This window comes from Neovison vison, chromosome 7 (assembly GCF_020171115.1).
Source record: "Neovison vison isolate M4711 chromosome 7, ASM_NN_V1, whole genome shotgun sequence".
NCBI classification, from domain to species: Eukaryota; Metazoa; Chordata; class Mammalia; order Carnivora; family Mustelidae; genus Neogale; species Neogale vison.
In genome coordinates, this window is record NC_058097.1 from 57152945 (window position 1) to 57173135 (window position 20191).

The window sequence follows — 20191 nt, forward strand, 5'->3', positions numbered from 1 at the left end:
TAAAGATTGGCCTTCTATAGTAATTGATATCAAGGATTGTTTCTTTTCCATACCCCTACATCTCACTGAGGTCCACGACTCTCTTCTCCAGTCCAATGAGTATCTTTATGACCATTTCTTTAAATTCTCTATTAGGCATATTACTTATCTCCATTTTATTTAGCTCTCTTGCTGTGATTTTGTCCTGTTCTTTCATTTGAGACATAGTCCTCTGTCTCTTCTATGCCTGTTTCTATGTGTTAGGAAAGTTGGCTACATGTCTTGCACTTAAAGTATTGGCTTAATGAGGAAGAAATCCTGCAGTGCAGTGTCCCCTGTTCACCAGAACCTGGTCCTCCAGGGTTATCTCCTATATGTGTTGCATGTGTCCTACTGTTGCAGCTGAGCTACTTTTTCTTTCAGTACAGTCATCTGCAATGGCTCTCTTTGCCTGTAGTGGGCAGGATTTGGTCCCTGTGTAATTAGTGGTATAGTCTGGAGCTGCCTTGGGCTGGAGTTCAGCCAGATCAGGCATTTGCTAGAGATGTAGTAGCACCAAACTGCAAATTGCAGGGCACTCTATCTGTGTTTTCCCCTGAGAATGGGACAGTGCCTATAGTCAGACCAGATGTCTTCCCCAAGCCCACTGCTGGGGCTGTAGACTCACTGGTCTTGTGTGGTTGTCCTCCCCTATCCTTGGGAAAGAAGTACTTTGGAGTGGCACTGGCCCCTGTTGGGACCACTTGCATACTGCTTGTGGAACTGCTTTGAATGAACTCCTGCTGAGGGAAGGTTCATAGGACAATGTGAGGGTGAGGTGCATGATGTTAGCAAGGTTTGTGCCTGTCTGCTGGAGATACTTTAGAAAATTCCTGCCATCCTGCTGGAGGGGGCAGGCTTACAGAAGAGCATGGAGGTGCGGTACACAGTGCCAGCAGTCTCCGCACAGTTTTGCTGCAGAAGGAAACCTGAAACCACCTGGGGAAAATTCCTGCCTAGGCTGATATGGAGCAGGTGGATCCACAAAAGAGCATGGGCAGTTGGGCACAAGGTTAGCAAGCTAGGTGGGGTGTATTCATGCTGTGCTGGTTCCCACAGGTGTCCCCATATCTAGGCTGGGGCTACATAGGGGAAGGAAATGGTGCTTGCTAGCAATTTTGTTGTTGAAGTCTTCTAAAGATCTCTGTCCCTCCAGCACACCTCTGAGATTAGTAAACAAATTTCCTTCCCGTATACCCCAGGCATTTCTCAAACTGTTAGTTCTATGGTGTGTCTTGATGGTTTTGTTTGTTGTGTTATCTCTTTAAGAGCAAGGGCTGTTTCCTCTTGCACTCCAGCTCTCCCAGAGCCCAGCCTGCTGATCTTTAAAGTTCCAGGTGTTAAGCCCCGCTGATGGTAAGAACTCTCAAAAAGTTGGGCCCTTCTGGTTTTCAGAGCAAAATGTTATGGGAATTCATCTTCCCAGGTGGATTCCCTAAGCCTGGGGTGTCTATTGTGAGGTCTGTTTCTCTCCCTTCTCTGCACCTGCCCAGGATGTCTCTTCCTCCTGCAGTCTCACAGGTCAGTTTGTCTCCCAACTGCATCTCCACCCTTCCTACCCTCTTTGACATGGCTTCTTCTCTACATTTAGCTGTGGAGGGTCTGCTCTGCCAATCTTTGTGTTCTTTTCTGGGTTAATTACACTGATGTGAGTGTTATCTAGTTGTATCCATGGGATAAAGTGAGCTTAGGATCCTCCTATCCCACCATCTTCCCCAGAAGTTGAGCTTTTTTCATTTTTATAAATGGCTTTTTAAAAGATTTATTTATTTTTGGGGGGGGGTAGAAGGAGCAGAAGAGGGAGCGAATCCTGAAACAGACTCCCCACTGAGCATAGAGCCCAAGGCAGGGCTGGCTCCCAGGATCCTGAGATCATAACCTGAGCCAAAATCTAGAGTCAGCCTCTTAACTGACTGAGCCACCCAGGAACCCCTAGGTGACTTTTTAACTTTAAAAATTAGCTGTAATAAATCAATTTGATTTTGTTTCTGGGAATCTGGCCGTCTAGGTCATCCAAGCCAATCATCTCCCTGAAGAAAACTAAAAGTGATAGATAAAATGTAAAGAGTATCTTCTCAAAACCCTCTAAGACTTGACAAAACAACAAGAAATGGCCAGCTCCAGTCGAAGGCAAAGCTGGAGGTGAGCAGGGCCTGAAGACAACATAAAACTAAAAACAAAATGATAACTAAGAAATCCCCCTATAATTAAAAAGTGAAAACACACTTCTAAATAATCCATGAATCAAATAAGAATTTTCCCTATTGAGAATTACAATTAGAAAAAGTTTAGTAAAAAAAAAAAATAAAAATAAAAATAAAAAAGGGGGGCGCCTGGGTGGCTCAGTGGGTTAAGCCACTGCCTTTGGCTCAGGTCATGATCTTGGGGTCCTGGGATCGAGTCCTGCATCGGGCTCTCTGCTCAGCGGGGAGCCTGTTTCCTTCTCTCTCTGCCTGCCTCTCCGTCTACTTGTGATTTCTCTGTGTCAAATAAATAAACAAAATCTTTAAAAAAAAAAAGTTTAGAAGTGAAAAATTGAAAACTGATATTTAAAAAAAAAACGCGGGGCGCCTGGGTGGCTCAGTGGGTTAAGCCTCTGCCTTCGGCTCAGGTCATGATCTCAGGGTCCTGGGATCGAGTCCCGCATCGGGCTCTCTGTTCGGCAGGGAGCCTGCTTCCTCCTCTCTCTCTCTCTGCCTGCCTCTCTGCCTACTTGTGATCTCTATCTGTCAAATAAATAAATAAAATCTTTTACTAGCATAAAAACAGACACATAGACCAGTGGAACAGAGTAGAGAGCCCTGATATGGACCCTCAACTCTATGGTCAATTAATCTTCGACAAAACAGGAAAAAATATACAGTGGAAAAAAGACAGTCTCTTCAATAAATGATGCTGGGAAAACTGGATAGCTATATGTTGAAGAATGAAACTTGACCATTCTCTTATACCATACACAAAGATAAACTCAAAATGGATAAAAGGCCTCAACGTGAGACAGGAATCCATCAGACTCCTAGAGGAGAACATAGGCAGTAATGTCTCCAATATCAGCCACAGCAACTTCTTTCAAGATACGTCTCCAAAGGCAAAAGAAACAAAAGCGAAAATAAACTTTTGGGACTTCATCAAAATCAAAAGCTTCGGGACGCCTGGGTGGCGCAGTTGGTTGGACAACTGCCTTCGGCTCAGGGCGTGATCCTGGAGTCCAGGGATTGAGTCCCACATCGGGCTCCCAGCTCCATGGGGAGTCTGCTTCGCTCTCTGACCTTCTCCTCGCTCATGCTCTCTCTCACTGTCTCTCTCTCTCAAATAAATAAATAAAATCTTTAAAAAAAAAATTAAAAATAAAAAAATAAAAAAAAAAATAAAAAGCTTCTGCACAGCAAAGGAAACAGTCAAAAAAACAAAGAGGCAACCCACAGAATGGGAGAAGATATTTGCAAATGACAGTACAGACAAAAGGTTGATATCCAGGATCTATAATGAACTCCTCAAACTCAACACACACGAAACAGGCAAACACATCAAAAAATGGGCAGAAGATATGAACAGACACTTCTCCAATCAAGACATACAAATGGCTATCAGACACATGAAAAAATGTTCATCATCATTAGCCCTCAGGGAGATTCAAATTAAAACCACATTGAGATATCACCTTACACCAGTTAGAATGGCCAAAATTAACAAAACAGGAAACAACATGTGTTGGAGAGGATGTGGAGAAAGGGGAACCCTCTTACACTGTTGGTGGGAATGCAAGTTGGTGCAGCCTCTTTGGAGAACAGTGTGGAGATTCCTCAAGAAATTAAAAATAGAGCCTCCCTATGACCCTGCAATTGCACTCCTGGGTATTTACCCCAAAGACACAGATGTCGTGAAAAGAAGGGCCATCTGTACCCCAATGTTTATAGCAGCAATGGCCACGGTCGCCAAACTATGGAAAGAACAAGATGCCCTTCAACGGATGAGTGGATAAGGAAGATGTGGTCCATATACACTATGGAGTATTATGCCTCCATCAGAAAGGATGAATACCCAACTTTTGTAGCAACATGGATGGGACTGGAAGACATGATGCTGAGTGAAATAAGTCAAGCAGAGAGAGTCAATTATCATATGGTTTCACTTATTTGTGGAGCATAACAAATAGCATGGAGGACAAGGGGCGTTAGAGAGGAGAAGGGAATTTGGGTAAATTGGAAGGGGAGGTGAACCATGAGAGACTATGGACTCTGAAAAACAATCTGAGGGGTTTGAAGTGGCGGGGGGGGTGGGAGGTTGGGGTACCAGGTGGTGGGTATTATAGAGGGCATGGCTTGCATGGAGCACTGGGTGTGGTGAAAAAATAATGAATACTGTTTTTCTGAAAATAAATAAATTGAATAAATAAATAAATAAATAAATAAAATTTTTAAAAAACTTGCATGGAAAAGTTAAATCAGTATTTAGAAGGAAATGTATACACTTAGTGTATATGACCCCCCCAAAAAAGATGCTTAAATAGGTAATAAGGATTAAGAAGTTACACTTGTGATGAGCACTGAATATTGTATGGAAGTACTGAATCACCACATTATACACCTGAGATTAATATTAGGCTGTATGTTAACTAAATGGAATTTAAATAAAAACTTAAAAAATAAAATATTTGATATAATTGGATTGTGTGTGGGATCCAGAGAAAGCATCTATTATACAAAATAAATATGGCCCCACCAATTAGGGTTCAGCCACAGGGAAAAAAATCTAACTCAAAATGTTAGTAAAAGATGAGAAAATTAAACCAAATAAAAGTAGAAAGAAAAGAGTAATAAGCACAAAGAATTAATTAAAACAGGGCAACATTCATAATAGAGGATTAAAAAAGGCAAAACTTGGTTCTCTGAAGAAACAAAATTTATAAATCTCTTGAGCCTGATCAAGGATAAAAGAGAAAGGCATAAATAGTCAACATCTCAAATAAAAAATGCTGTAGACATAGAGAAGATGAGAGTGTATAATTTGGTGTGTAATGATTTTAGGTGCTCTGAGCACCTGTGAGAAAGCTATAGTTAAGGCAGAGGATACTTCCCCCAGGAAGTGACCTTTATGATGACATGGAAGGAGGATTCTGTGAGCAAGTGAGTGTATTTTTTGTGTGAAAGTACATGTCTGTGTATATGGTGTTAACTGCACAAATTCCTTGTGGTGGAGAGGATCCTGAGTCCACTGGAGGAAAGGGAAGAAGGCCAGTGTAGCTGAGAATACAGGGTGTGAGGGGATCAAGGTGAACTTGGTAGATAATGGCTGGTATAGGGGAGGGCACTGGGCTGCCAGAGTTGTGAGAAGGCCCAGCAGAGGCTATGGCTGCTGACATGTGGGAGGGAGGGAGGCTAACATGTGGGTTTTGAGAGTGGCCGCTGAGTCTCCACACCCTGGCCCCACCAGCTGCAAGAATCACTTCCCTGTCTGCCCATGTACTCCCATGATGACTCTAACGTCTCCTTCAGACCCACGCTACAGCCTCTCCTTTAGCAATTTGTTTAGAGGAAGGTTCTGCCCAGAGGTGTTCTAATACTCATTTGTTTGGCCCTGTCAATGCACATCCCACTCCATTTTACAGGGTTCCTCAATTGCATCCCCCTTTATCTCTTATCCAATGGAAAGATGTGCCCCCATTCACCCCTCAGGGAGGGGACACAACTGGAGAGGCCCCATTCATACCAACCTCTCCCCTCCACCACACATCTCTAAACATTATCCTCTTTTCATAAAAGATGCACAAATCTAAAATGAACTGCACAATTAAGAAAACTTCATGAAGAAAAGGAACCTTAGCTGTGGATGAGGGTGGGGGTAGAGGGTGTCCAGGGGTGTGTCAGGTTTGTGGTGGCTGGAAGATGCTTGAAAATCCCTTGAGATTCTGAGGGGGTTTGAGACCTTCAGGGGGGTGTGGATGGAAAGGCATGGGGCTGAGGTAAAGACAGGAAAGCAAAACTGCAGGGATTAGAGACACAGCAGCTTGCCCTGGCTAGGGACAATCACAGGTCAACCTCATCAGAGGGAAGGCAAAGTCCCTTCCCCCACAGTCAACAAACTTTCCCTCCACTCCTTCTGGCTTGGATGCTTCCCTGCAGCTCTAGGGACCTTCCAACTATGCAAGCTCCTCATTAAGCCCCCTACTTAATCACTGCCAGTTGCTTCCAGAGTTGCACCTCAGACACACTTGCATGAAAGTGTCACTGCAGGTGACACAATGACAGCCCGCAAGGGGGACTTGGGAATCACATACCTTTATCAGTGGTTACAGACACCTCCTGCACATCCTGCTGGACACTCCCCTGTCCATGGCCCCAGCAGCAGAGGTGAGCCCGTGAGTGTCCCCAGGTCCAGGTTAGGATGGACTTGAGTCCCCTGACAGAGGTACTCAGGGCTTGGATCTGGACAGATCAGAGCTCTGCCCCCTTGTCCCAGATGACATTTAGCCTTGCCTGTGCCAATTCCAGGGCCAGGTGGGCTGATGGATCTTGTGATGGAGACAGCATGGGGGTGGACACTGAAGGCAGGGACTCTGACACCCACCAGCTTGGGGAATGGATTATCACTGGAGTAAACTGTGTGTCAGTCTTATCTGGGAGGCTCCATGGGAAGGGCTGTCTGGATTATTCCATCCTGTTTCTGAGTCTGTTTTCATTTCTGCCTTCTCAGTGTAGAAAGGGAGATATCGTTCTTTGTCTCAGATGTGACCCCAGATGTGGTCTCGGAGGTGGGGATAGTTTTGCTTTCTAGAATTTGGTACAGATAATGCAGCCCCTAATCATGAAAAGTTCTCTCGGGGTACCTGGGTGGCTCAGTGGGTTAAAGCCTCTGCCCTCGGCTCAGGTCATGATCCCAGGGTCCTGGGATTGAGCCCCACATCAGTCTCTCTGCTCAGCGGGGAGCCTGCTTCCCCCTCTCTCTCTCTGCCTGCCTCTCTGCCTACTTGTGATCTCTGTCTATCAAATAAAGAAAGAAAATCTCTGTCTGTCAAATAAAGAAAGATTTTCTTTCTTTATTTGACAGACAGAGATCACAAGTAGGCAGAGAGGCAGGTAGAAAGAGAGAGGGGGAAGCAGGCTCCCTGCTGAGCAGAGAGCCCGATGTGGACCTTGATCCCAGGACGCTGGGATCATGACCTGAGCTGAGGGCAGAGGCTTTAACCCACTGAGCCACCCAGGCGCCCAAGAAAGAAAATCTTTAAAAAAAAAAAAAAAAAGGGTCTCTCATCTCTGTGTGTGTGAGTGTGTGTTTGCTTTGAATTATGTCATTTTTGGTGTAAGAAAAGTAACAGGCTCTCTAACTTTCTGCATTATCAGACCACAGAGATAAAGAGAAGAAAGTTTAGCCAATGAAGCAGAATGAGGTCAGCTCAACACCAGCAGTGTGTAGGCTGGGTGGCCTTTTCTCCATGCCTTTTTTTCTTTAAGATTTTATTTATTTATTTGACAGACAGAGATTACAAGTAGGTAGAGAGGAGGCAGAGAGAGAGGAAGGGAAGCAGGCCCCCCGCTGAGCAGAGAGCCCAATTTGGGGCTCGATCCCAGGACCCTGGGATCGCGACCTGAGCCAAAGGCAGAGACTTTAACCCCCTGAGCCACCTAGGCGCCCCTCCATGCCTCTTACTTAAAGATGTGACTTACAGTTTGTAGTGAATTTGTAAGAGAAATAAGTTGGCTATGGAAATTATGTATATCATGTATTCAATAAGTAATTGTCATTGGAGTATCTGGAAGCAAACTTACCAGACTTCTGACATTCACTGTGTGTGTATGTTTTTATGTATGTATTTTTTTAAAGATTTTATTTATTTATCAGAGAGAGAGAGGGAGAGAGTGAGCACAGGCAGACAGAATGGCAGGCAGATGTAGAGGGAGAAGCAGGCTCCCCGCCGAGCAAGGAGCCCGATGTGGGACTCGATCCCAGGATGCTAGGATTATGACCTGAGCTGAAGGCAGCTGCTTAACCAACTGAGCCACCCAGGCGTCCCTATCTATGTATTTTATATTGATTTTCTTATTATATTTCTCCTCCCTATCTTTGGACCTATCTCCAGTATCTTTAGTCTGGATCATCCTACATCTTTTTCATGAAATAATAATTTTCAAATTATCCCGAGTTTTCTGAATGTACAGTTATTGTCATTTTTCATGTGGGACTGTGGGTTTTGAGAAAGCAGATCAAGGAAGTGAAGGGCTCTGTCATCACCTTAGATGAAGGGAACATGTTCTGGAGGCCACTTGTTACTGTCTGTTTTCACTTTGGTCACCTGACTGAGGCAGTGATTGTCAGGTTTCCCTACATAAAGTATCATGTCATCTGAAAAGAGAGAGTTTGACTTCCATTTTGATTCAGGTGCCTTTTATTTCTCTTCATTGTCTGATTGTTGAGGCAAGGACTTCAAGTACTATGTTGAACAATTATGGTGAGAGTGGACATCCCTGGCATGTTCCTGACCTTAAGGAAAAACTCTCAGTTTTTCCCCCACTGAAAATGATATATGCTGTCTGTTTTTCATAGATTCCTCTTATGATGTTGCGGTATGAGAGGATCACATGGTTCTTGTCTTTTCTTTATTAATGTGCTCTGTCACATTGATTGATTTCTGAATGTTGAACCACCCTTGAACCCCAGGAATAAATCCCACCTGGCTGTGGTGAGTGATTCTTTTAAAGTACTGTTGGATCCTATTGGCTAGTTTTTTATGAGAACTTTGGCATCTATGTTCATCAGGGATATTGGTCAATAATTCTTTTTGGTGAGGTCTGTCTGATTTTGGGATCAAGGTAATGCTGGCCTCATAAAATGAGTTTGGAAGTTCTGTTTCTTTTTTTTTTTTGAACACTTTCATAAGAATAAATATTATTAATTCCTCTTTAAATGTTTGGTAGCATTCCCCTGGGAAGCCACCTGGCACTGGGCTCTTGTTTGTTGGGAGATTTTTTTTTAAAGATTTTTATTTATTTATTTGACAGAGAGAGATGACAAGTAGGCAGAGAGGCAGGCAGAGAGAGAGGAAGGGAAGCAGGTTCCCCGCGGAGCAGAGAGCCTGATGCAGGCTTGATCCCAGGATCCCAGGATCATGACCTGAGCCAAAGGCAGAGGCTTAACCCACTGAGCCACCCAGGCGCCCCAGTTGGGAGATTTTTGATTACTGCTTCAAATATCCTTGCTGGTAATTGGTCTGTTCAGATTTTCTACCTCTTCCTGCTTCAGTCTTGGTAGCAGATAAGTTCCTGGAAATGCATCCATTATTTCCAGATTGCCTAATTTGTTGGCTAATAATACGTTCTTATAATTGTTTATATTTCTTTGGTGTTGGTTGTGATCTCTCCTCTTTCATTCATGATTTTATTTATTTGGGTCCTCTAAGTCTGGCTACAGGTTTATCATTCTTATTATTTCAAAGAACCAGCTTTTAGTTTCATTTATCTGTTCCACTATTCTTTTGGTTTCTATTTCATTAATTTCTGCTCTAATCTTTATTGTTTCTCTTTTCCTCCTTGGTTTAGGCTTTATTTACTGTTCTTTTTCTAGGTCAGGTGTAGAGTTAGCTTGAATATTTGGGATTCTTCTAATTTTTTGAGAGGGGATTTATTGCTATATACGTCCCTCTTAGGACCACCTTTGCTGCATCCCATAGGTTTTGAACCATGTGTATTCCTTTTCATTAGTTTGCATGAATTGTTTAAGTTCTTCTTTAATTTTCTGATTGACCCATTCATTCTTTAATAGGATGCTCTTTAACCTCCAAGTGCTTGAGTTCCTTCCAAATTTCTTCCTGTTTTTGAGTTCCAGTTTCAAAGCACTGTGGCTCAAAAATATGCAGGGAATGATCTCAGTCTTTTGGTATCAGTTGAGACCTGATTTGTGACCCAGAATATGATCTATTCTGGAGAAAGTTCCATGTGCACTAGAGAAGAATGTGTATTCTGTTGCTTTGGGGTAGAATGTTCTGAATATATCTATGAAGTTCATCTGACCCAGTCTGTCATTTAATGTCCTTATTTCTTTGTTGATCTTTTGCTTAAGTGACCTGTCCATTTCAGTGAGTGGGGTGAGAAACATTCCCTATTATTATTGTATTATTGTCAATATGTTTCTCATATTTTGTTATTAATTGGCTGCTCCCATGTTAGGGGCATAAATATTTACAATTGTTAGATGCTCTTGTTGGTAAGACCCTTTAAGTATGATAATGTCTTTCCTCATCTCTTATTATAGTCTTTGGTTTAAAACCGAATTTGTCTGATATAAGAATTGCCACCCCCAGCTTTCTTTGGATGTCCATTAGCATGGTAAATTGTTTTCCACCTCCTTATTTTATTTATTTTTTTTTATTTTATTTATTTATTTGAGAGAGACAGTGAGAGAGAGCATGAGCGAGGAGAAGGTCAGAGAGCGAAGCAGACTCCCCATGGAGCTGGGAGCCTGATGTGGGACTCGATCCCGGGACTTCCAGGATCACGCCCTGAGCCGAAGGCAGTCGTCCAACCAACTGCGCCACCCAGGCGTCCCTCCACCTCCTTATTTTAAATATGGAAGTATCTTTGGGCCTAAAATCAGTCTCTTGCAGCCAGCATATTGATGGGTCCTCTTTCTTTTATCCAATCTGATACCTTGTGTCTTTTGACTGAGGCATTTAGCCCATTTACATTCAGGGTAACTATTGAAAGATATTTAGTGCCACTGTATTGCCTGTAAGGTCACTGTTACTGTATATTGTCTCTATTCCTTCCTGGTCTGCCTCACTTTTAGGCTCTCTCTTTGCTTAGAGGACCGCTTTCGATATTTCTTGTAGGGCTGGTTTAGTGATCACAAATTCTTTTAGTTTCTGTTAGTACTGGAAGCTTTTTATCTCTCCTTCTATTTTGAATGACATCCTAGCTGGGTATATTCTTGGATGCATATTTTTCTCATTTAGTACCCTGACTATATCATACCAGTCTTTTCTGGCCTGCCAAGTCTCTGTGGATAGGTCTTCTGCCAGTCTAATGTTTCTACCATTGTAGGTTACAGACCTCTTGTCCTGAGCTGCTTTCAGGATTTTCTCTTTGTCTCTGAGATTTGTAAGTTTTACTACTAGATGTCGGGGTATTGACCTATTTTTATTGACTTTGATGGGGGTTCCTTGTGCTACCTGGACTTTGATGCCTGTTTCCTTCTCCCAAATTAGGGAAGTTCTCCACTATAATCTGCTCCAATATACCTTCTGCCCCTCTCTCTCTTTCTTCTCCTGGGATCCCAATTATTCTAATATTGTTTCACTTTATGGTGTCAATTATCTCTTGAATTCTCCCCCTTGTGATCCAATAGTCATTTATCTCTCTTTTTCTCAGCTTCTTTATTCTCCATCATTTGGTCTTCTATATCACTAAGTCTCTCTTCTGCCTCATTTATCCTAGAAGTTAGATACTCCATTTTTTATTGAACCTCATTAATAGCCTTTTTAATTTCAACTTGTTTAGATTTTATTTCTCCAGAAAATGATTCTCTAGTATCTTCTAAGTTTTTTTTTTCAAGCTAGTATCTTTATAATCGTCATTCTGAACTCCAGTTCTGACATCTAACTAATGTCCATGTTGATTAGCTCCCTGGCAGTTGGTATTGCCTCTTGTTCTTTTTTTTTTTTTTTAGGTTAGTTTTTCTGTTTTGTCATTTTGTTCATAGAAGAATAAGTGAACAAGAGAATAAAATGCTAAAGGGTAACAACAACTCCAGAAAAATATACACTAAACAAATCAGAAGAGACCTGAAATGGGGAGAGGGGGAGAAAAAAAATGTGATCAGGCTGGTGAACAGAACAGAGCCACAACTAGATTTTGAGTACACTTTGGTCTGTTAGAGGAAACTGTGTCCCAAATTTTAAAGAAAGAAAAACTTACATATATACAAAAATAAGAGTAACTACAATGAAGGGATGCAATATAACTGTAAAAGCGAAACTTTTAAAGATTTGATTTTTTTAAGACTTTTTTATTTATTTATTTGACAGAGAGAGATCACAAGTAGGCAGAGAGGCAGACAGAGAGAGAGGAGGAAGCAGGCTCCCCGCCGAGCAGAGAGCCCGATGCGGGACTCGATCCCAGGACCCTGGGATCATGACCCGAGCCGAAGGCAGCGGCCTAACCCACTGAGCCACCCAGGCGCCCCAAGATTTGATTTTTTTAAGTGTTCCATTCATTCATTAGAAATAGAAAGAGTACACAAGCAGGGGGAGAGGCAGAGGGAGCAGGAAAAGCAGACTCCATGATGAACTGGGAGCACAACGACCCAGAGACCATAACCCAAACCAAAGACAGACACCTAACGAACTGAGCCACCCAGGTGGCCCTTAAAAAGGAATTGATAAGAAGTTGATTGATTGATTGAAAAAAAGAAAGAAGGGGGGGTGCCTGGGTGGCTCAGCTGGTTAAGCTGCTGCCTTTGGCTCAGGTCATGATCCCAGGGTCCAAGGATCAAGTCCCATATTGGGCTTCTTGCTTAGCAGGGAACCTGCTTCTCTCTCTGCCTCTGCCTACCATTCTGCCTGCTTGTGCTCTCTAACAAATAAATAAATAAATAAATTCTTTTTTAAACAAGAAAAGAAAAAAGAAAGAAGAAAAAAAATTTTAAAGGAGATTATGATCAGGCATGTGAATAAGACAAAGCCATACACTAGATTTAGGGCATATTTTGGTCTGTTAGAAGAATCTGCATCCCAAATTTTTTTTTAAATTTTATCTATTTATTTGACACACAGAGAGAGAAATCACAAGTAAGCAGAGAGGCAGGCAGAGAGAGAGGGGGAAACAGGCTCCCTGCTGAGCAGAGAGCCCGATGTGGGGGAAGGAGGAGGATGGGAGAAGGGGGAGGAGGAGAAAAAACAAGGGTGCCTGGGTGGCTCAGATGGTTGAGTGACTGCCTTTGGCTCGGGTCATGATCCTGGAATCCCAGGATCGGGTCCCACATTGGGATCCCTGATCAGTCAGGAGTCTACTCTCCCTCTGACCTCTCCATTCTCATGCTCTTGATCTCTCTCTCTCTCTCTTTCATTCTCTCTCTCTCAAATAAATAAATAAAATATTTTTTAAAAGAATATGAAGAAGAAGAAATAGAAGAAAAAAAATAAAGAAAATTTTAAAAATTGATTTTGAAAGACTGAAGAATCATGTGGGGAAAGCCATGAATTTTATGTGCTATATTCCCTTAGCACTGATGTCTTGCAGTTATCATTGGTTGGTAAAATTGGTCTTCACTAGATGTTCTTGCTGATCTTCTAGGGAAGGGCCCTGTTGCAGTGATTCTCATATGTCTTCACCCAAGGCGGAGTTGCACCACCCTTGTCAGAGGCCAGGCTAAGTAATCTGCTCGGGTTTGTTCTCAGGAGTTTTTGTTCCCTGAACAGCTTCTGTACAGATTTGGAGGACAAGAATGGAAATGGTGGCCTCCCAATATCTGGCCTGGAGGAAGCAAGAACTCAGGGTCCCACTCCTCAGTGTGCCCTCAGAGAAAAGCAATCAGTCTCCCTGGTCTCTGGCTGCACTCTGAACTCACCCAGCCTGTGACCAAGCGTTTCTATATCTGGTGCACGACCCCATTTGGAGTCTCCAAACCCAGAAGATTTGGGGGGAGGGGGAGGTCTCCCCAGATCTGCCACTTGTGGGGTCCCTGCTTGAAAAGCAGTGGCCCCACTGTGCCATGGATCATGGTTTATGACAATCCCGAGCTGAGAGCCCACTCCTTGGCTCCATCTTTGCACCTGGCCTCCCCACCCCAATACATGGGAGGTCTGCCACACCCAGGTACCCCTGGTCTTTCGGTAACTGCAAGGATCCTGAGGCCACACTGTCCCCAGGAGGTTTCCCCTACCACCACCACCACCACCACCACCCCACTTAGCCACTGGAGTAATGCCCCTCTACAGGGTAGACTTCTGAAAGTTCTGATTTCATGTCCTGCTGCTCTCTCACTTGCCAACAGAGGCTCTCTACCCACTCCCTGAAGTCTATCTTTCTATATATCGCCTTGGATTCATTTCTCCTACCTTCCATAAAGTGGCCGCTTTTCCGTTCACAGAGTTGCTGCTATTCTTTCTTTCGATCTCCTGTTGGGTTTGTAGGTATTCAGAATGGTTTGGTAACTATCTAGCTGAACTCCTGGGACCAGATGAAATTTAGGTCTCCTATTCCTCCACCATCTTGGAGCCCACACCCTGAAGTAAAGATTTTTAACCCAATAAAAAATATATTTTTTAAGATTTTACTTATTTATTTTTAGAGAGAGCATGAAAAAGTGGGGGGGGTGGGAGGAGCAGACAGAGATGGAGAAGCAGACTCTCTGCTGAGCAGGGAACCTGACTTGAGTTGAAGGCAGATGTTTAACCAACTAAGCCACCCAGACACCCCTAAAAAATATTTTATTTATTTGAGAAAGAGATAGTGAAAGATAGAACACAGGAACACACTTGTCAGCGATTTATTTTAAAAGGAGAGGGTTCTGGAGGTGAGGGGAGAAAACTATAAAAGGAAAAAACTTAAAGTTGAATACGTGCAAGTGTAAACCAACCCAAAATACAAACACGAGGGTGGGGACAGGAGGGAAGAGGAAGGAATTCAGATGCAATTATACAGGACGGTACTTAAAAAAATAAAAAAAATTAAAAAAAAAAAAGTTCCAACCTTGTAGCTTGGGTCTGAATTAGTTTATATAAAAGTTAAAAAACTGTTTAAGCCTTCTTCACTAAATTCTAAAGGACTATCAGATGCCTAGCATATGCTTACAAAGTCTGTGCCATCCCCTTTTCCCAATCACAGGGCCCAACCCCCAACCAGAGTGTGACTCACAGGAGCCGATCTCCCCCTCCCTGTAACCTATAACTTTTGCTCTTGGGAAAGAAATATCCAATGGCTTTAGGGAGAGCAGCCCAGTCTCCCCACTGTCTGATTAATGATTGAATATCATTTGCTTGGGGCCCCTGGGTGGCACAGTTAGTTAAGCATCTGACTCTTGATTTCGGCTCAGGTCATGATCTCAGACTCATGAGATCTCAGGCGCTCTGTGTTGAGCTCTGTGCTCATCAGGAAGTCTGCTTGGGATTCTCTCTCTCTCTCTCTTTTTCTCTCTCTCTCTCCCTCCCTCTCCCTCTGCCCCTCCTGCTCATGCTCTCTCAAATAAATAAATAAATCTTTAAAAAAAAAATCACTCGGGGCGCCTGGGTGGCTCAGTGGGTTAAGCCACTGCCTTCGGCTCAGGTCATGATCTCAGGGTCCTGGGATCGAGTCCCGCATCAGGCTCTCTGCTCAGCAGGGAGCCTGCTTCCTCCTCTCTCTCTCTGCCTGCCTCTGCCTACTTGTGATCTCTCTGTCAAATAAATAAATAAAATCTTTGAAAAAAAAAATCACTCAACGAACTGAGCCACCCAGGCATGCTGAATGAATATTACGTTATAATGGATCCATCTTCAAACCTCCATCTTGCATGTTTCCTCCAGTCAAAAACCCCAGGGAAAGAAAAGGTTTTCAGGTATAGTATTATATTTGCCTGGGCTGATACAGCATTGTGCTCCAACAGGGACCCACTCTAGAAAACAGTATGGAGGTTCCTCAGAAAGTTAAAATAGAACTACCTTAAGATTCAGCAATTGCAATACTATGTATTTATTCAAAGAATAGAAAAATACTAATCCAAAGGGATATATCACCCTGATGTTTATTTTAGTACTATCTACAATAGCCAAATTATGCAAACAGCTCAAGTGTCCATCGACAGATGAATGGATAAAGAAGATGTGGCATACAGATACAATGTAATATTACTCAGCCATCAAAAAGAATGAAATCTTGTCATTTGCAATGACATGGATGGAGCTAGAGAGTATTATGCTAAGTGAATTAAGTCCGTTAGAGAGAGACAAATGCCACATGATTTCACTCATATGTGCAATTTAAGAAACAAAAAACAAATGAGCAAGGTGGGTAGGGGGAAAGAGAGGCAATCCAAGAACCAGACTCTTAACCATAGAGAACTGATGAATACCAGAAGGGAGGTGGGGTTAGGTAGGTTAATAGGTGATAGGGATTAAGGAGTACACTTATGATGAGCACTGGGTGTTGTATGGAAGTACTGAATTGCTATATTGTACATCTGAAACTAATAACTAATATTACACTGTATGTTAACTAACTGGAATTTGTTACTTTTTTGAAGTTTAGATTTAGTTTTATTTAGGTCAAATTGCCATTTTAGTAAAGATGTTCATTGGCTTCCAATGTATATTTAAGTTAATGTATTTTTTAATTTAAAATTTTTTAAAGATTTTATTTATTTATTTGACAGAGATCTCAAGTAGGCAGAGAGGCAGGCAGAGAGAAAGGAAGGGAAGCAGGCTCCCCACTGAGCAGAGAGCCCAATGTGGGGCTCAATCCCAGGACCCAGGGATCATGACCTGAGCTGAAGGCAGAGGCTTTAACCTATTGAACAACCGAGGTGCCCCTTAAATTTTAGGTAGTTAACATAACAACAACATATTATTGGTTTCTGGAGTAAAATACAGTAATTTGGGGCAGAGGTGGGGCAAGGGCAAGAGGGAGGAGGAGAGAGAGAATCCTAAGCAGGCTCCACACTCAGTGCAGAGCCCAACATGGGGCTTGGTTTCATGACCCTGAGATCATGACTTGTGAGAAATCAAGAAACTCAACCGACTGAGCCACCCAGGCGCCCCTAACTGGAATTTAATAAAAACTTAAACAAATTTAAATAAAAACTTAAACAACCAAAGAAAACCTTTGCCTGTGTTAGCATTTTCCAATCATTTCTTGGAATGCCAACAGATATTTTTGAAAAAGCAAGAAGGTAGAAGCCAAACACTAGGGGCACTGGGGTGGCTCATTTGGTTAAGCCCAGGCCATGATCCTGGGGTGCTGGGATCAAGCTCCATGTTGGGCTACTGCTCAGGAAGGAATCTGCTTCTCCCTCTCCCTCTGACCCTCCTCCCCAGGCTCACGCTCCCACTCTTCCTCTCTTGCTCTCTCTCAAACGAATAAATGAAAAACTCTTAAAAAAAAAAAAAGCCAAACAACATGTCTTATGGATATTCAAACACCTCCAGAGGTCCACGTGGCAAAGAGCTGAGACCCTCCTGCCAAAAACCAGCACTAAAACTTGCCAAGTTTGTTGAAGGTGCCACCTTGGAAGTGGATCCTCCAGCCCCAGTTAATCCTTCAGATGACACAAACCCCAACTGACATGTTAACTGAAACATTGTGAGACCCCCTAGCCAGGACCACCAAGCCAAGCTACTCCCAAATTCCTGACCTAGAGAGACTATGAAATGATGTGTTGTCTTAGGCCACTAAATCTTGGAGTGATCTGTTACACAACACAAGATAACTGATACACCATGGTTTGGAATTCATGACTATTTATGACCCAGCCCCTACCTTTTTATATGGCCTTGTGACTCACCAATTCAACATGTCTGCTTCACAGACTAGAAAGCTTCTAAAGTTCAAGAGACAGCAAGATGCGTCTATCCTTCTGAGCCTTCATTCAAGGCAATTTCTTTGCTCACCATGTCCTCTCCTGCATTTTCAACCTACACTGCCTCACTCACCCTTTTGCAGGAAGCCTTCGGTGGTAGATCCTCTCCATGTCCCCATAATACCAGCACCCCCCTCAAACAATGATGGTTTCCATAGCTCCTCTAGGCACAGATGCTTGCTGATTCCTGGCATGATCCAAGTGCTCAACATGGGCAGCTGAAAGCAGGGCTAGGCAGGTACGTACTCACTTCCCTCCAGTTCTGGCTGAAGATTAACATCCTCACTTTGATGGACTTTATGGGGATTCCCCCAAACTCGGGCCTTCCCTTTGGGCCTACACTACCTTTCTATGGGCTCAGAAGTTCCATAGAATTCTCTCTTCTGGCTGGATATTTGAAGGAGAGAAGAGGAGCCTGGGAGATTGAGTAGGAGCTCATAGCAAAGGCCAAGTCCAGGGACCCCTGCAGCCGAGATCTGCTTACCCTTTCCATGAGCCACTTGCCCTATTCATTGTGCCTCTAGCCATGTGAGTCCCCTCCTGAGAGAGCCATAGTCCATCTCTAGCTGGATGCCACATCCCAGGGACAGGCTGCTCCGTGAAGCTGGGAATTGGGCTCTTCCTCCTCATCCCAACACCATAGTCATTGCTTGCCAGATCCCACTGGCACTCTCCTCTCCCGTCCCTCCTAACCCTAACCCACAAATGTGTCCTGATGAAACAAGCCCTAGACAGAACCTAATACACACAAATAAAAGCAGTTATTTGTCAAAAACATTTACACTGACGTCAACTGACCCAATAAAATTTCCCAACCACAGATAAACCCAATAGAGGTCAGTCGAGCAATGCAAGGAAAGTGAGGCAGGGGCTCAGGTTTCAGGCTCCTCATGTCAGAACTTTCTGATTTGCAGAGAAGAGGGCTTACAGAGAACCTCATCAGCAGTTGGACATTAATTACAGCAGAACAAAAACCCAAATGATATTTGGAGAAACAGAGGAACCTGAAAGGCCCTGGCAGGGGCACTTGTTGATTCCACACTTTGCTTCACACATGCACTGCCTGTGTCCCTGCCTGCCAGTGACCGACATTGTCTTGAGACAATGAGAGTTCACCAAGGGACTATTCCTCGGGTGCAATCTCTTTGATGGAAACCAAAGCCTCTAAATACACTGTGAACAGACTCCTCATGAAAAACTGAATAGTTCCCAATCCATTGCCTGATCAATAAAACTGCTCATCTTTGATGGAAAGGATCACACACAGGATATTTCTGACCTCACCCTTCCCTGTCTAAATCCAGGATGGAAATTCTGATGGCATCACCAATGCCAGGACCAGAAAGTGCTTTGATTAGAGTCCAACTTCATGTTCTTAAATGGGAATGGCAGTGTACTGAGGGAAGCAACAAGGCTCTTCTTGATACCCAAGTCACCATTCTCATAGTCCAAGAGTCTCTGCCGGAAGACAGAACACATATGTCATGCAGGACTCACATACATGGGCTTCCTCACAGCCAGTGGGGCCTACACCACAGTGTGCCATTCCAGCTCTTCACACATCCACCAATGAGACAGTGAGGCCACTGCACTCCTTCTCAGACCTGCCCATACTCAAACTCTGTGGCAGCTCCACCAGATCCTCTTCTGACTCCAGCTGGCTGATTGCCCTGTGGGGCAGCAAGGACGTCCACAGGCCCACTGTGATGTCATCCCTTCAAACATCCCCTCATAAGGTGAGCTGCAGATGCTCTCATTAAACATTCTGTTCTTGGGCTGCTTGGCTGGCTCAGTCAATGGAGTACGCAACTCTTGATCTCAAGCATATGACTTTAGGCCCCGCTTTTGAGTGTAAAGAGGACTTAAAAACAAAATCTTGGGACGCCTGGGTGGCTCAGTTGGTTAAGCGGCTGCCTTCGGCTCAGGTCATGATCCCAGCGTCCTGGGATCGAGTCCCACATCGGGCTCCTTGCTCAGCAGGGAGCCTGCTTCTCCCTCTGCCTCTGCCTTTCATTCTGTCTGCCTGTGCTCGCGCTCTCTCCCTCTCTCTCTCTGATAAATAAATAAATAAATAAATCTTTAAAAAAAAAAACCAAAATCTTTAGGGGTGCCTGGTGGCTCAGTGAGTTAAGCCTCTGCCTTCAGCTAAGGTCATGGACTCAGGGTCCTGGGATCGAGCCCCGCATCAGGCTCTCTGCTCTGCCGGAGCCTGCTTCCCCGCCCCCTACACACACACCTCTCTCTGCTTGCCTCTCTGCCTACTTGTGATCTCTCTCTCAGTCAAATAAATAAATAAAATCTTTAAATAAAATAAAATCTTTAGGGACACCTGTGTGGCCCAGTCAGTTAAGTGTCTGCCTTTGGCTCAGGTCATGATCCCAGGGTCCTGAGATGGAGCCCACCTCAGGCTCCCTGCTCAGTGGAGAGCCTGCTTCTCCCTCTCCCTCTGCTGCTCTCTCACTCTGTCAAATAAATAAATAAAATCTTTAAAATATAAAAATAATAAAATCTTTAAAAACAAAACAAAATTCTGTTCTTCATCACTGGGACAAAGTACAGCCCCAAGGTCCATGCACTGGTCCCCTCTACCAAGTCAAAGTTCTGGATGTCCTGGTGGCCCCACTCCATGCTG